We start from the raw sequence: 5965 nt of genomic DNA on the forward strand, positions 1-5965 counted from the left end.
AGTCTTTGCCTAGCAGGCGTCAGTGACGTGCGCCTGCCCGGAAAGCCGGCTTCCGGTAGAGGTATGAGCAGGGAGCAAGAAGACGTGCAGATGACCGCTATGTGAGTGCCAAAAAATGTTTTTAAAGGCAGGGAGGGGGTTAGAGATAGATTACCTATAGGTAGGGACAGAGTAAAATAAATGTGAGATGGTGGGAGCTACTCTTTAAGGGGTTAATTATTATGATACCTGCTGGGAGTCATCTAGGTTCCATGGCCATTGTCTTACCTAGTGTGCAACAACATCCCTCCATGTTCAATGCCAGATTGAGGGAAAGGAAGGGCTGCTGCACAACCTCTTTAGTATCTCTACATGCATGACAAAAAGCATCATGCTACATACAGGCATCATATAAATAAACACCTACACATACAGAGACACACACTACACAAGTGTATAAACACAGTACAGTCTATACATCACATATACATATATTTGCACATTACATACACAGTTTACACATAAACTTACTTTATGGAGGAAAGCTGGGCGCTCTGGGGGTCAATCACTTTATGGAGGAAAGCTGGGTGCTGTGGGGGTCAATCCCTTTATGGAGGAAAGCTGGGTGCTGTGGGGGTCAGTCCCTTTATGGAGGAAAGCTGGGTGCTGTGGGGGTCAGTCACTTTATGGAGGAAAGCTGGGTGCTGTGGGGGTCAGTCACTTTATGGAGGAAAGCTGGGTGCTGTGGGGGTCAGTCACCTCATGATGCACATGGCAGAGGACGGGTCACTCTGGGTTCCTCAGATGCAGACTCTCTCCCCTTCTCCTCCATGTCCTGACTGCTGAGGTATAAGCTTCATCATATTACACCAGCAGGAGGAGCTGCCACTGGTTGTAATAGAGAACGGTGAAGACGGAGGCAAAGGAGCATGGGAAAAGGTTTCTTAAGGTAGCACAGGAACTCCTCTTAAGGTGGCCCTGGCAGCTTGAGCAGCTGCCATGGAATGTGAACCTCTGCTAGCAGCCATTAGCTGCCGATAGGTTCACTGTAGGATGCTGCATGCTTTGGGATGGGGGCCCTGAACAATTGTACACACATACTCACACATTCATGCATACATTCACATATATCTATCATCCTGGGTCTCCTCCCACAACTACTCCTCTAACCCTCCGCTGCTCACTCTCACCAGATGCACCGTGTTCAGAGGCAGGGACACTTCAGGGCCTAGGGCTTGGATGAGGCAGACGTGCGTGTCTGCGGAGGACACCTCTGCTCCCAGCAGCGCCTGGTCTTTCCAGCCCTGCGCTGGCCGGCCTGGTGAAATTTCGTTATGGGCAGCGAAGGCCGGACCTATCAGCTGGACCTGCTGCTGTAACACATAGTGCAGTGGCAGGGGAGGCCTGCGGGGCCCCCCTGGCTATGGGGCCCGGTCACAATTGCGACCCTTGCAACCTCATTATCTACGCCACTGGTGATTAGGGTTTCCACCCAGCCGGTGTTTTACCGTCACAGACGGTATTTTCAACCTGCTGCAGGTAAGTTCTCATCACAAATACCGGCCATGCCAACGGACGGTATTTTATAGGTTGTGAGTAGTACTGCCACTCAGTCCCATTCACTTCAATAAAGCCAATCTGCAATACCAGACACAACCTGTAGACAGGATTAGTGCTGTTTTTGCAAGAAAGAAGTAGCATTTTTCTAATCCTGGACAGCCCCATTAACTCCTTCCCTCCATAGGACAAAAGGCTATGTTCTTGCATCTTGTCGTTTGGGGTTCTCCTGGACGTGCCACAGGAGATTGGCACCAGGAGCCAGCTGTCAATCACAGCCTGGATCCTGCCACAGCTTCCAAGACTAAGATTGCACTGGCTTCGACAGTTTGGACCCCTTAAATGCTGTAGTCAGTACTGACCACTGCATCTATAGGTTAACAGGGGGGGGGGAATCTCTCCTTTTCCCCCATTAACAACCCTGTGATGCGATTATGGAGTCCCAATGTTTGCCATGGCAGTCAAAGGCCAGATGATGGCCTCTGCGTCTGCCAAGTATGGAAGCCTATGAGGCCCAGCTACAGGCTCGGTCTCACAGTCAAACGGTCAGTGACATACTGACAGTTATACTATGCTGCAGTACAGATGTACTGCAGTAAAGTATAACAGGTAAAAGTAAAATGTTTTTCAACAAATAAAGTGTAAAAACATAATAAATAGGCACACCATTTCAAATAAACTATCATAAAAAACAAACAATCCTAGACATAATAGGTATTGTCATGTTCGTACTGACTTGTACTTCAAACTGATAATGTTATTTATCCTGCACAAAGAGCTCAGTAAAAAAAAAAAAACGTAAGAATTGCTAATTTTGGTCAAAATTTTGAAATAAAAATGATAAAAAGGTAGCATATCCCCCACACAATGCGATCTTAGAAAAAAATAAAAAAAAAGGTATGGCTGTCAGAACATGACAACATAAAAAAGGGACAAAATGGATTTCATTGTAAAAAAGGAATGGAAAAAAAAAACATAAAAAGTTATATAAATTGGGTATTGCCAAAATAAAAAAATTATTTAAAAAGTCAAAGTTTTTCAAAACTACTGCACGTATCAACAAAAATTTAGCACTAATAAAAAATACACAAAAAAAAACATCTCAGATCGCTTTGCTCAGTAAACTTTTAACAGTGCCACTTAAATTTATAGATTCCCAGGAATATTCTCTGATTGCTATTTTCTTAGTATTTCTTTTTTTGTTTTGTTTTTTTTGTTTAGTGAATTAGACTAGTCAGCATCTTGTTTGGTGTACCACACCTGACAATCCTTTATAAGCCACTACTTGCAGATGTTTGGGTCTACTTTGCTCATGATTTATACTTACCTTCATCAATATTGTGCCCATATCCTGGGCTCATTTCATTTATAATAGTAATATGTACAGTATATTTTGTATATATTTAAAACATTAATTATATTTCATTTATTCACATATATGCAGGGCCAGATTAAGGGTGCCTGGAGGATGGAGTACTTCAGTATGATGGGGCCCACCCCTAGAATAAACCAATCTTGGCACAGGTGGGCACATTGTTTTTTCTCAGTTCTGCTGAATCCCACCCCTGTACTTTCCTTTTTCAGACCCCTCTGTCCCCCTAGACCTCTGTGTCCTCCTCCAGAACCCTATTTCCCCTCCTCCCCCAACCCCTCAGTCAGCTCCAGACCCATCAGTTTTATTCACACCTCTCAATCACCTCATACGCCCCCAGACCCCTCGGTCCTCCTCTGGACCTCTCAGTCACCCCAAACCTCTTAGTCACCTCAGACACTGTCCCCTTCTCCAAAGACCTTTGTCCTCCTTCTACAGACTCCTCTGTTCCAGTTTCCTTTACATACGTCTTCTTTGTAGAGGCAGGGCATAGACTGGTGCAGTGCTGAGGGCACGAGCCACGCAGTGGGAAGCATGCGGCACATCGGTGACTGAGGAGGATTGTCTCCTCCAGCAGATGATCTCCTCCTGCTCAGAGCAGCCAGAGAAGGGACCTTAGAGCAGATGTGTGTTCCTCTGTACGGCACGTCTGCTCCCAACAGCCACTGCTACTCTTGCTAAATGAACTTGGTAACAGAGAACAGCCCAGAGCAAGGCTTCTTTAGGCTCTTCAGTGGAGTATGCCACCCGGAGGTAAGCGGCCAGAGCCGCAAATGTGTTTGTATTACAGGAAAAAAAATCTGGGGCACGGGGCATGGAGCAGAATGTTTTCAGTCATTTTTGTAATTGTCACTTTCACTATTGCTACATTAGAACATACGCCTACAATGCAGAAGATGGGACTTAGGGGTAAAGCTTGGAAACATGTCATGTTTTGCTTCATTTCTAATCGCCGACATTAAGGGTATGTGGTACATCAGTGATATGCGTTGGTCACTAATCTGAACTGTCAGCATCAGTCACAGATTGAAATTGTTTGCGACAGCTGAGTAAGTCAAATGTGGAGTGGGGCATGTGAACTGAGTGCACAGATTGAATGTAATGATGATAATAGTGGCTACTATTTTATACCATCCATCTTGTTTGATATGCACTGGGCACATGGGCTCACACATCTGCAAAATACTTAGTTAATTGGTGTATCATTATATAAAACACTGTGTTGTTTTCCTCCTACACCCATGAGGAAGTTGCCTACTGGTGATGGAACCTGTAAGGCTTTGTTGGGGCACATATTTTTATCATATCATACTTGCCTTTGTCCAATCTCTCTGTCAGGGACCAACCAGGGGACAGGGAGAGTGAGCCTCTAAAACCACTCTCCCTGCCTACTTCACCCTAAACGGTGGATCGACAACTGGGCTCCGGTCCCTCCCTGAAATAAAGTGAAGTGGCCTTAAAAACAAATACTAATAAATAGTCGGTCACAAGCCAGAAACATAACAGGAACATAGAACTCTATAATAACTTTAAGTTCAGAGGACACAGATCAGTGAGCTGCACAGAGGACACTATAGACCAATGATAAACCACAGAGGAAAACACTAGCTAAGTAAACATGTACTCTATGATCAGTGCATGTACAAAAACTCCAAAGATCTGAATAAAGAACTAATAAACATATAAAGTTCAAAACACCAGACAAGGATAACGGATGAGTCAACATGGACTCCAAAAACAAACAGGAATATACAATCCCCCAGAAAACCTCCAGTAGGCACAGAAATGTCTTGACACTAAAACTCAATCTCCCAGAGTCCAGGATGGAGCACGGAGATATGTTGTATTAATTCTCAATTCCCCAGAGCCCCCATGGAAAGGTAAACGGAATCTATTGCTAAACTGAAATAATCACAATACCTAAACCTCCAGTAGACACAGGAATGAATCTCCAAGAGTCCCCATGGACCAGTAACAGGGATACCTAGTTACAACTCAGAAAAACAGATACAACAGGATATAATTATAGAGCACTGTTCACACTGAACACAAGACAGGAAAACAGATGAGTCTGAACAGACTCCAGGAACAGACAGGAATAAAGCATAATCCCCTTGAAAACCTCCAGTAGACAAAGGAATAACAATACCCTCTGAGTCTCTCACACAAAGGTAAATAGTGTCTATTGCTAAACAGGAATAATCGCAATCCCTCAGAACCTCCAGTAGACACAGGAATGTCCCCATGGAGCAGTAACAGTGATGCCTAGATACAGAAACACAGAAAACGGATACAAGAGAAAACAGTGTGAACAGATACATAGCAGAAAGGACATACAAATCCTAAAACCGACTATACAAACATGGATTAAAACCTACTATGAGCATGCTATCTAACCATGGGTAAAAGTTAAGAGTTACCATGTATTTTTATGCTAAGTGATATCCAGTTTAGCCCGTTTATATATGTATAGGGTAGTATCAAAGGTTATTGTGCTTCATTGTTGTATATTATCACTCTATATAGTTTGATCTCTGCCATTTATATTTGATGGTTGAGGTTCTAAACAGATTGAGCATAGTTATTTCTTTACCATTCTTCGTACATGTACCTGCTTGAGAGTGGCCATAGTTGCTTGATTTGTTGTTAATTTTTTTTTTGTATTTTCTGTACTTTTGCATTTGTGTCAATAAAGTTCATTTTCCATATAGATGTTTGTACCTTTTGAGGAGTGTACAGTGTAATATAGTACATCTGCTTTTTCCTACCTTAAAAACTATGTAACTATGCTCTTTGCCTCCTTACATTACCACTAAAAGAGATACAGCTTAGAGCCTGGCATGTACCGGCATGGGAGACTGGCTGTGCCTTTGACACAGGAGACCTGCTGTGCCGTAGACATTTTGCTCTTGACTGCCTTCCAATCCCTAGCTGTGTATATTCTTGCTTAAATTACCAGTGGACTGGGCCACAGGTTGTCAATGGCTATTTTAAGCTGAAAGTGCCTGCTCTTGTAAGATCGCAGACCGCTACCCAGCTTAGGGCCTGGCAAAGACC

At 43.7% G+C, this 5965-nt stretch overlaps 1 long non-coding RNA gene across 1 annotated transcript; it reads left to right on the top strand.

The window, feature by feature from the left end:
• Positions 1 to 1173: 1173 nt before the first annotated feature.
• Positions 1174 to 5567, top strand: LOC130271219 (uncharacterized). Its single transcript, XR_008843560.1, has 3 exons — positions 1174 to 1518; positions 2981 to 3060; positions 3389 to 5567. It is a non-coding gene; the product is annotated as an uncharacterized LOC130271219 (long non-coding RNA).
• The last annotated feature ends 398 nt before the right edge of the window (positions 5568 to 5965 follow it).

The sequence above is a fragment of the Hyla sarda genome, chromosome 1, assembly GCF_029499605.1.
Source record: "Hyla sarda isolate aHylSar1 chromosome 1, aHylSar1.hap1, whole genome shotgun sequence".
NCBI lineage: Eukaryota > Metazoa > Chordata > Amphibia > Anura > Hylidae > Hyla > Hyla sarda.